The sequence below is a fragment of the Bactrocera oleae genome, unplaced genomic scaffold (assembly GCF_042242935.1).
Source record: "Bactrocera oleae isolate idBacOlea1 unplaced genomic scaffold, idBacOlea1 ctg00000009.1, whole genome shotgun sequence".
Taxonomy (NCBI): domain Eukaryota; kingdom Metazoa; phylum Arthropoda; class Insecta; order Diptera; family Tephritidae; genus Bactrocera; species Bactrocera oleae.
Window position 1 is genome coordinate 1,237,501 of NW_027212752.1, and position 11,757 is coordinate 1,249,257.

General features: G+C 42.7%; 2 non-coding genes and 1 pseudogene across 2 annotated transcripts in view; all 3 read left to right on the top strand.

The window, feature by feature from the left end:
* Positions 1–184, top strand: part of LOC138858401 (small subunit ribosomal RNA) — a 1,980-nt gene extending 1,796 nt beyond the window's left edge. The window contains exon 1 of the ribosomal RNA XR_011397536.1: positions 1–184. This exon is cut by the window's left edge and continues 1,796 nt beyond it. This is a non-coding gene — a ribosomal RNA (small subunit ribosomal RNA).
* Positions 185–812: 628 nt separating this feature from the next.
* Positions 813–991, top strand: LOC138858504 (5.8S ribosomal RNA). Its single transcript, XR_011397603.1, has one exon. It is a non-coding gene; the product is annotated as a 5.8S ribosomal RNA (ribosomal RNA).
* A 502-nt stretch (positions 992–1,493) lies between these two features.
* On the top strand, positions 1,494–4,245 carry LOC138858470 (large subunit ribosomal RNA; annotated as a pseudogene).
* Positions 4,246–11,757: the final 7,512 nt, after the last annotated feature.

Sequence of the window (11,757 nt, forward strand, 5' to 3'; positions counted from 1 at the left end):
CTGCCCTTTGTAGACACCGCCCGTCGCTACTACCGATTGAATTATTTAGTGAGGTCTCCGGACGTGATCACTGTGACGCCTTGTGTTTCACGGTTGTTTCGCAAAAGTTGACCGAACTTGATTATTTAGAGGAAGTAAAAGTCGTAACAAGGTTTCCGTAGGTGAACCTGCGGAAGGATCATTATTGTGTTCCTATCCGAAAAGAAAAAAAAAATAATTATATAAAAACAAAATAAAAAAAAAGAATAAAAAAGAAAAAAAAGTTTTCTTTTTGTTCTTTTCATTCAAAATGTTTTGAATTATACAATGTTTTGAATGTTTTTCTGTTTTTTTTTTTTTTTTTTTAACTCCTTGTAATGCATTATGACAATATATATTATATTGTGAACTTCGCATACATTGTATTTGAACGCAATAAAATAACCTTTAAACATATAGCTGTACTTACTATTTATATAGAAAATAATATTTAATTGTGATATTTATATAAAATATTATAAATGATAAGTTAACTTGTTCACATTAACGTGTGTAATACCTTTTTTTTATGGTATTTTCTATTTGTGATTAAAAACATGTTGAAAAATTAAAAAAAAGAAAACGCACAAATAGAGAAGAAAATAATATATAAAAGGTATTACTGTTTTTGTTGACCTAAGACATGCGCAGCTGCAAATGTTTGGGTTTAAAATTTCAATTTATTGAAAGATGTTATAAACTTTTGTATTAAAAATTTATTATTGATTAATTATTAATACTTTCAATAAATTAAAATTCTTTGACTTTGAATTAAAAAAATACAAAAAAATTATCACTCTAAGCGGTGGATCACTCGGCTCATGGGTCGATGAAGAACGCAGCAAACTGTGCGTCATCGTGTGAACTGCAGGACACATGAACATCGACATTTTGAACGCATATTGCGGTCCATGCTGTTATGTACTTTAATTAATTTTAAAGTGCTGCTTGGACTACATATGGTTGAGGGTTGTAAGACTATGCTAAATTAGTTGCTTATTCTTTTAGTCAATTAATAGAATTTAAGCATATGGCATATTATTGGATTGTATTTTTCAATCCATAATATTAATAGCATAAAAAGAAATATAGAAAATATATTCTTGAATACCTCATATTTGAACGAAAATTTATGATAAATGAGAATCTTAGTATTCCCATAAAAGAAAAAATTTTCAACATTATTTAAATTATATTAAATAATACATAAGAGGAATGTCTAGCATAAAATAAATTTTTATTCTAGAATTAATTCACTCTATTGTATTGAGAAAAATTTATAATAAAAAAAAATATATGATATGTGGAGGAATAATGTTGTTAATTTTATTAATTATTATATTATGAATTTTAAAAAGGGATGAAAAGATTGAATAATATTGAGTAATCAAGATATAAAAATATATTTCTTTAAAATAGCAAATAGCAAAAAAATTAAATAAAAATAAACAAATCAATCTAAAATATATTTTATACAACCTCAACTCATATGGGACTACCCCCTGAATTTAAGCATATTAATGAGGGGAGGAAAAGAAACTAACAAGGATTTTCTTAGTAGCGGCGAGCGAAAAGAAAATAGTTCAGCACTAAGTCACTTTGTCTATATGGCAAATGTGAGATGCAGTGTATGGAATATCTTAATATCTAGTAAGAGAAATTAACGATTTAAGTCCTTCTTAAATGAGGTCATTTACCCATAGAGGGTGCCAGGCCCGTATAACGTTAATGATTACTAGAAAGATATTTCCAAAGAGTCGTGTTGCTTGATAGTGCAGCACTAAGTGGGTGGTAAACTCCATCTAAAACTAAATATAACCATGAGACCGATAGTAAACAAGTACCGTGAGGGAAAGTTGAAAAGAACTCTGAATAGAGAGTTAAATAGTACGTGAAACTGCTTAGAGGTTAAGCCCGATGAACCTGAATATCCATTATGAAAAATTCATCATTATAACTGTAGTATTTAATTTTAAATATTATAGTAATAGTGTGCATTTTTTTCATATAAGGACATTGTAATCTATTAACATAATAAAATATTTATCAAAAGATCATTGGTTTTTAAGTTTATTCAAATTAATTTGCTTTTAGCTTATTAACATAGAATAATTACTGATGATTTGATAAAGTGTTGATAGATTTTATTATATATAATGCTAAAATTCTTTTGAATTTTACAATAATATTATTATCATTGATTTTAATATTAATTGTATGCATTTATATGATTAACAATGCGAAAGATTCAGGATACCTTCGGGACCCGTCTTGAAACACGGACCAAGGAGTCTAACATATGTGCAAGTCATTGGGTTATATTAAACCTAATGGCGAAATTAACTTAACTGTATTAATAATGGGATTAATTTTTAATGTATTACATTATTAATTCAATCCCGGGGCGTTCCATATAGTTATGTATAATGATAATTTATTATTATTTATACCTCTAACTGGAGCGTACCTTGAGCATATATGCTGTGACCCGAAAGATGGTGAACTATACTTGATCAGGTTGAAGTCAGGGGAAACCCTGATGGAAGACCGAAACAGTTCTGACGTGCAAATCGATTGTCAGAATTGAGTATAGGGGCGAAAGACCAATCGAACCATCTAGTAACTGGTTCCCTCCGAAGTTTCCCTCAGGATAGCTGGTGCATTTAAAAATTATGTAAAATAATCTTATCTGGTAAAGCGAATGATTAGAGGCCTTAGGGTCGAAACGACCTTAACCTATTCTCAAACTTTAAATGGGTAAGAACCTCACCTTTCTTGATATGAAGGTTGAGGTTATGATATAATGTGCCCAGTGGGCCACTTTTGGTAAGCAGAACTGGCGCTGTGGGATGAACCAAACGTAATGTTACGGTGCCTAAATTAACAACTCATGCAGATACCATGAAAGGCGTTGGTTGCTTAAAACAGCAGGACGGTGGACATGGAAGTCGTAATCCGCTAAGGAGTGTGTAACAACTCACCTGCCGAAGCAACTAGCCCTTAAAATGGATGGCGCTTAAGTTGTATACCTATACATTACCGCTAAAGTACATGATTTATAATACAATTTCGGTTGGATTATAAATTTTGAAACTTTAGTGAGTAGGAGGGTACAATGGTGTGCTTAGAAGTGTTTGGCGTAAGCCTGCATGGAGCCGCTATTGGTACAGATCTTGGTGGTAGTAGCAATTAATCGAATGAGACCTTGGAGGACTGAAGTGGAGAAGGGTTTCGTGTGAACAGTGGTTGATCACGACTTAGTCGGTCCTAAGTTCAAGGCGAAAGCCGAAAATTTTCAAGTTTTAATGAAATGAATGAATTTTTATTCCATAGTAATTAAACACTTGAATAATTTTGAACGAAAGGGAATACGGTTCCAATTCCGTAACCTGTTGAGTATCCGTTTGTTATTAAAAATGGGCCTTGTGCTCATCCTGGCAACAGGAATGACCATAAAGAAGCCGTCGAGAGGTATCGGAAGAGTTTTCTTTTCTGTTTTATAGTCGTACTACCATGGAAGTCTTTCGAAGAGAGATATGATAGATTGACTAGAAGAGCATGACATTTACTGTTGTGTCGATATTTTCTCCTCGGACCTTGAAAATTTATGGTGGGGTTACGCAAACTTCTCAACAAGCCGTACCAATATCCGCAGCTGGTCTCCAAGGTGAAGAGTCTCTAGTCGATAGAATAATGTAGGTAAGGGAAGTCGGCAAATTAGATCCGTAACTTCGGGATAAGGATTGGCTCTGAAGATTGTGATAGTCGGGCTTGATTGGGAAGCAATACCATGGTTTATGTACTCGTTCTGGGTAAATAGAGAATTTCGATTCTTGTTCCCCGGATAGTAGTTACGTAGCCAATTGTGGAACTTTCTTGCTAAAATTTCTAAAGGATTTATTATTGTATAGATACTTTTTAAATTATAACGATTATCAATTAACAATCAATTCAGAACTGGCACGGACTTGGGGAATCCGACTGTCTAATTAAAACAAAGCATTGTGATGGCCCTAACGGGTGTTGACACAATGTGATTTCTGCCCAGTGCTCTGAATGTCAAAGTGAAGAAATTCAAGTAAGCGCGGGTAAACGGCGGGAGTAACTATGACTCTCTTAAGGTAGCCAAATGCCTCGTCATCTAATTAGTGACGCGCATGAATGGATTAACGAGATTCCCTCTGTCCCTATCTACTTGTGCATTCAAGGGTAGGCCAGCTGGGCATTTTATGATGTCGGCTGTCTGCCCGATATATTGTGGGATTGTTGAGCGCGCCCTCGCCAGACACTGATGGGGGGGATTATTCAGTTAAACTGTCAGGGGTCGTATGCCGTAATGTGCGAGTTGGGGGGGTTTATGACTGAGGGGGGGTGCGGCATTGCCTTACTCCAGGAGCCCTACGCCACCAATGGTGTGGTTCGAGGTTTTCCGGGTGGTTTCAGGGTCTTTTTGGACGTTAGGGCTAATGCTGCAATTGTTGTGAGTGATCCCAACTATGATTGTGTAGTTGTGGATTCCTCACAACTGGGTGTATGTGTTTCTGTAGAGGGGTGGTTTGGTAGAATACTTGTTGCTAGTATCTATTGTAAATTTGGTGAGCCCTTAGAGCCTTATCTGAGTTATATGGATAAGGTACTACTACTTGCGAGTGGTAGTCCTCTTATACTTGGCTTGGACGCGAATGCTACGTCTTCGATGTGGTTTAGTAAGGTATCCCGGCATTCGTCTGGATATCAAAGTCACAGTCGTGGAGTGGTATTAAGTGAATGGGTGGTGGGTAAAAACCTTCACATTCTAAACGAGCCGAGCGAGTGGTATACTTTTGATGGGCCTAGGGGTGTCAGTGACATTGACGTGACTTTGATGAACGAGGCAGCAAATAGAGTGTTTCGTGTTGGGTGGGAAATTAAGGGAGGGTGGGGATTGAGTGATCATAATTTGATTCAAATTATGGTTTCTTCTCAGTCCCCCCCTTTACAGTTCGTAAGTCCGTTGCGGCGATGGCGTACCTCTGGTATTGACTTGAACCAATATGGACGGTGTGTTAGGGAAGCGGTATTGGAAATACCGCTTAGTGAGTTTGAGGGCTTGGGGGTTGATGAGCAGATTGCTCGTCTTTATGAGATATTGTGGGTTGTTAATGATAGGGAACTTAAGAAGTGTGAAAGTTTTAAGCTTAGGAAAATAAAATGGTGGACGCGTGAGTTAACCTTGAAGAGGAGGACTGTCAGGCGATTGAGGCGAAAGTTTCAACGCGCTCGACGGTCCAATTCAGACAGGTTAGCTCAGGTTAGGTATGATTTTTGTTGTGAAATTAGGGAATATAAAGATATGTTAGTTAGGGTTAAAGAATATGAATGGAGAAATTTTGTTAGTGAAAATAGGGATGACCCCTGGGGTCAGATCTATAAGATCTGCAGGGGTCGTAAGAGAGATGATATCACCTCTCTTTGCGTAGGTGACACTGTGTTATCTACGTGGAGAGAGTGTGCGGGGGTTCTATTAGGTGCGTTCTTTCCCAGGGCGGAGGTTCAGGTACCCCAAGCACAGGAGGTACCTGTCCCTCCATTAGATGATGGGGAGTTGGGGTATGCCTTTGGCCTGGTCAGGTCTAAACGGTCCCCAGGTTTTGATGGTTTGAACGGAGAGATGTGTAAAAGCTTGTGGAAGTTCATTCCGGAATACTTGGAGGCCATTTATGATAAGTGCGTGTGGGAGGGTTATTTTCCACGCGAGTGGAAAATTGCTAGGGTTGTACCTCTCCTGAAGTCTCCTGATAAGATCAGGAGTGATCCTCGCTCTTATCGGGGCATCAGTCTTCTTCCAGTACTTGGAAAAGTATTGGAAAGAGTTATGGTGGAACGGCTTCAGGAGCTAACGCGGGGTATATGGTCGGATAGGCAGTATGGGTTCAGGGAAGGACGCAGTACAGAAGATGCTTGGTTTTATGTTCAGAGTGTTGTTAAGGAGAATGTCAACAAATATGTCCTTGGCATATTTGTTGACTTCAAGGGAGCGTTTGATTATTTAAGGTGGGATAGAGTTTTGCAGCGGCTGGAGGAGCTTGGCTGTCCGGAAATTACTCTTTGGCGGAGTTACTTTTCGGAGAGAAAAGCTTCTCTAGTAAGTATGAATGGAAGTGTTGAAATTGGAGTGGTTCGTGGCTGCCCGCAGGGATCCATCTGCGGTCCATATATTTGGAACCTTATGATGGACTCTCTGCTTGGACAGCTCGAGCCCCTCGGTAAATGTTGTGCGTATGCGGACGACCTTCTTCTTCTCGTTGAGGGTCGATCGCGGTCTGAGTTAGAACGGTCGGGGGGACAATTTTTAGAAATTGTAAATAGCTGGGGTTTAGATGTGGGGGTTGACATATCGGTGGACAAAACGGTTACAATGCTGCTTAAGGGCAGATTGTCGCCGGTTCGTCCACCGATTGTCAAGGTGAATGGGGTCAACATCAGGTATGTGAAGGAAGTTAAATACCTGGGGTTGACTATAGGAGAAAGAATGTGTTTCACCCCACATTTGGTGCGTGTGGGTGAGCGGCTGCAGGCAATTGTTGGCAAAGTGCGACGCATTTTGAGGAGTGATTGGGGCCTTGGACGCCGTGCTGTTCGCACCATATATCGTGGCTTGTTTGTGGCTTGTGCCACTTATGGGGCTGCTGTATGGTGGGAATCAGCGATGACGGTCTCTGGTCGCCGAAAACTCCTCTCGGTGCAACGTTGCATGATGCTTGCATGTTTGCCTGTTTGTCGTACTGTTTCGACGGATGCAATGCAAGTGTTGTTGGGTGCACCCCCTCTTGATCTGATTGTTATACAGCGTGCTGTTACATTCAGATTAAGAAGGGGCTTGAGTGTTTCTATGCTGCGGACAGATTGGACAGATGGTATTGATGTTGAGAGGGTGGGTTATCTAGAGAGCAAGAGGCTCCTGGATTTAAAGGTTAGGCGTAGGTGGCAGGACCGTTGGGAAAATAGCCCTAAGGGTCGGGTGACATATGAATACATCCGGGATGTAACGTTTGTTGAGGGTAACCCAGACTTCAGATTTTGTTTGAGTCTGGGATTTTTGTTAACGGGGCATGGGCCTCTGAATGCATTTTTGTATCGGAGGCACCTTTCTGATAGTTCGGGGTGTTTGTGTGGGGCACGTATGGAGGATTGGGTGCATGTTATTGCAGAATGCCCGATGTATTCAGACATTAGGAATATTGGGGATGTGGGGATTAGTTGGACAGACGGACGTTTATGTGTAGGTAATGTAGTTTCTAGCAATGAGTATACTGAACAGTTAGGAATGTTTGCGCGTGAGTTATTTAAGCGGCGAAGGCGTTTAACTGAAGGTTAGGGTTAGCTTTTAGTGTGTAAGATGAGTGATTGTGTGGAGTGAATGGGGTCTAGCCCCTGGTTACCAGTCCAGAGCAGTATGGATGCTCAACTGGTAGTAGTTTCGGCTACGAGGTCTGACCGGAGACTTAATTCTGGTACCACGGGGAGCAAGGGCCCTTGGAGTTCGCTCCAACCTGCTCGTGCGGACTGGCCCTTCGGGGAGTATCGTGGTGGTTGTGGTTTATACCCAAATGCGGGAAGAGCTGACGTTTTGTCAGTTCAATGTGGAGTTGCATTGCAACCGGGTGCCGGACCCAAAGTACGGCAGAGGTTTTAGATAGGCCTCGAACCTTACCAAGGTGTGTAGTGTGTCCATCCCACACTACCAATCGGTACTGAAAAATGCCTAGCATTTTCGGGGCGCTGATCAACGCATTGTATTGATACGCTGTGCTTTTGAGCGCCGTGAGATAAGGCCGTCGACGGCAGGTACTCACGTTAAACACACCGGACGTTGTCCCTATCTACTTTCCCCTGCGGGTTTGGGGAAAGAATATGCCCGCGGCAAGGCATGCCTGTCGTAAAAGGCGACTAAAAGCCAATATGCACTATGACTGTTATTATATTCTTTGCCCAGTAATATCAGCATAGTATATGGAGTGATAGTGCTATAATACTCAGCTTGAACTGATATTAGAAACACTTTAAATGAAAAAGCAAATAAAAAGACATTTGAAGTTCAAGCGACAAATGTCACCAGTCATTTGAGTAATGGGGAGCTCAACTGGCAGTAGTTTAGGCTACGCAGTCTGACCGGAGACTTTCCGGTACCACGGGGAGCAGAAAGCCCTTGGACTTCTGTTCAATCTGCTCATTGGGTTCGGCCCTTTGGGGAGTATCGTGGTGGCTGTGGTTTAAACCTAAATGCTGGAAGAACTGAATTTTCAGTTCGAAAAAAGAAGTTACACAAGTAACTGGGTGCCGTACCCGAAAACGGAAGAGGTTTTAGGTCGGCCTCGAATCATACCAAGATGGTAGTGTGGACCCAGACACACTGCCACTGGTATCCAAATAAATACTTGCATAAGCTTGTTTTGTTTGGGGCGCTGATCAACGCATTGTATTGATCCGTTGTGTTTTGAACACCGTGAGGTAAGGCCGTCGCCGGCAGGTACTCACGTAAATCTACAACGAAAGTTGTCCCTATCTACTCATTCATTCGTAGGCATTCATAGCGAGCAGACGTGCTAGCGCATAATTTGAATTTTTAATTCGGTCGTGTGAGTATTTGTGAATTTTTCAGTGTAGAGTCGGTGTAGTGAGAGTGTATACGTGCATATGTGTTGGTAGTGTGAAGTGGTTTTTCGAAAACTCACACAAAATTGCCCTAGTGGGCTTTGGGTTTTTTGGTGCTCAGGTACTTTATATACTAGAGCCTTTTTGTATAGTGTAGTAGGCTTTGTATATGATTACAACGCCTACTTGAGTAAAAATTTTATTTTTAGCTTGCAGGTAGATTTGCGCACAGTGGTTTTGTTGGGGAATTTTTTCAAAATTACTCAGTTGGCTTTGAATACGAATACAACGCCTACTTGAGTGAAAATTTTATTTTAGCTTGCAAGTAGATTTGTGTACAGTGGTTTTTTGAGAAATTTTTGTAAATTTTGTAGTTGGCGCTTACAACGCCTGCGTTTGTGCAAGTGGGTGTGTTAGGGTGTGGGATAGTTGTAAAAACTTTTTTTTTTTTTTTTTTTTTTTTTGCTGGATTAGATTTGTAGATTAGGGTACAGCAGGTTTTGTAGGTGGGCCCGTCCGTAGTCTCAGTGACTGTGCCGTGGTGGTGTTTTTGGCTTGGGTTGCCTATTCAGGAGTGCTGTGTTGAGTGTCTGGTTTTCAGTTGCTGCTGTTTTCTAGGGGATTTCGCCAGTTTTGCTTCTAGGGTGTTAGTGGTTGTCCTAGTATTGGAGGCGCTGACTCCAGGGTGAATTAAGGTCATAGTGGTTGACTTTTAGCCCACGGTGCGATTGATACAACGTCACATCGGTCGATTCGCAACCGTTACGGGGACTTTGTTCTGTCCGGCGGTTAATTGAGTGACCTCTTCCACGCCTTTGGCTGGAGGTGTGAGTTGTGTCCCTGCGATAACGCGATAATCGACTGTTTGGGTGGTAACTGCTATTGAGCGGGTTTACGCGCGAGTTAGCTTCTTCAGTGCGTTCAATCGCACGTGCCTGGTAAGCGACTGTTTGATCTTTCCGGAACAGAGGCTTCTGCGCCAGTGTTTTTTACCGGCGGATCAGCCTGCCTGGTAGGGGATCTAGGTTGAAGATGCCTCCCCCACGGAGGAGGAAGGTTAAGTCCCTTGCTGAGAGCGATGGGTCTGTGCCTGCAAAAATGGTTGTAGGGGCGTCATCCGGTGAGGATAGTGCAGTGTCATCTACTGATGGGTCACCGGTGCGCAGAAAGGTGAGGTTGAGGTCACCACCTTTGGCGAAATCGGGGGGCTTTGTGCGCTTCACTGACTCCAGTGAAAGCAGTAGTTCAGACAGGGGATACTGCTGACGCAGTTAAGAAGGGGGGTGACGCTAAGATGAGTGTCGATAAAGGTGGTGAGGTTAAGGCTGGAAAAGGTGTTGGGCGTGTTAATGAGGGTGGAAAGAAAATAGGTGTTAGTTCCAACATGGTGAATAAGAAGGATAGTAAGGGTGGCAACCGTGAATTAGCCAAGGGCGCTGTTGCTGGTTGTGGTAGTGCGGTAAGCCATGTTGGTGCTGTTAAGAGGATTACTGGGGAGCTAAGCGGGTTGGTCTTTGGAGACAAAAAGTTTGAGATGGAAACCGTGAAGGGGCTGATGGAGCTTGCTTCTAAATACGAAGCACTCCTAATGACGGTTATTACCGAGAATGCCCATCTTCGCGGTCAAGTTGATGCCCTTAGAGGAGGCTGTGGGGGACACTCCTCGCCACCGAGCAGGTCAATGCCGGCTCCATCGGCACCGTTGCCTCCGCCCCCAGCACCTGTACTGGAGGCGATTGCACCGGTGGCGCCGAAGCCTGTTGAAACCTGGTCTGTTGTGGTCAGGAGCAAGGGGCCTGCAACTTCCTCTAAGGAAGTAATTAGAAAGGTAGTTAAGGAGGTGGGTCCTTCACGCGGTGTGAGGATCCATGAGGTGAAGCCTATCAAGGTTGGTGGAGCGGTGATCCGCACACCTTCTGTTTCTGAGAGGGAAAAAGTGGCGACTAACGCAAAGTTTGGGGAGGTGGGGTTAGACGTGAGTGTCAACCGGAAGTTGGGTCCTCGGGTTGTGGTTCAGGGGGTTTACACGGAGATCCCCCATGAGGAATTCATGGAAGAACTTCTCCGGTTGAACCTTCCAGGATTTAGCTCGGCGTCCCAGAAGTCGGAAGTAAGGATGGTCAGTCGTCCCTGGAAGGTGGCTCCTGATGGTAGCACTAATGTTGTTCTTGAGGGTACGGACAAAATGATGTCCGCCCTCTTGGAGGCAGGTAGGTGCTACATCAAGTGGTTCTCCTTCCGGGTGCGACCGGATAACCCCATTGCTGGCTGCTTCCGGTGTATGGGTTTTGGTCATAGGGTCGCTGAGTGTAGGGCCAAATCAGATGTCTGCCGGAGGTGCGGTCAGGAAGGCCACAGAGCTGCCAGTTGCGTCAATGCAATCCATTGCCGTAACTGTGCATTCAAGTGTAGGCCAGCTTGGCATTTTATGATGTCGGCTGTCTGCCCGATATATTGTGGGATTGTTGAGCGCGCCCTCGCCAGACACTGATGGGGTGGATTATTCAGTTAAACTGTCAGGGGTCGTATGCCGTAATGTGCGAGTTGGGGGGGTATATGACTGAGGGGGGGTGCGGCATTGCCTTACTCCAGGAGCCCTACGCCACCAATGGTGTGGTTCGAGGTTTTCCGGGTGGTTTCAGGGTCTTTTTGGACGTTAGGGCTAATGCTGCAATTGTTGTGAGTGATCCCAACTATGATTGTGTAGTTGTGGATTCCTCACAACTGGGTGTATGTGTTTCTGTAGAGGGGGGGTTTGGTAGAATACTTGTTGCTAGTATCTATTGTAAATTTGGTGAGCCCTTAGAGCCTTATCTGAGTTATATGGATAAGGTACTACTACTTGCGAGTGGTAGTCCTCTTATACTTGGCTTGGACGCGAATGCTACGTCTTCGATGTGGTTTAGTAAGGTATCCCGGCATTCGTCTGGATATCAAAGCCACAGTCGTGGAGTGGTATTCAGTGAATGGGTGGTGGGTAAAAACCTTCACATTCTAAACGAGCCGAGCGAGTGGTATACTTTTGATGGGCCTAGGGGTGTCAGTGACATTGACGTGACTTTGATGAACGAGGCAGCAAATAGAGTGTTTCGTGTTGGGTGGGAA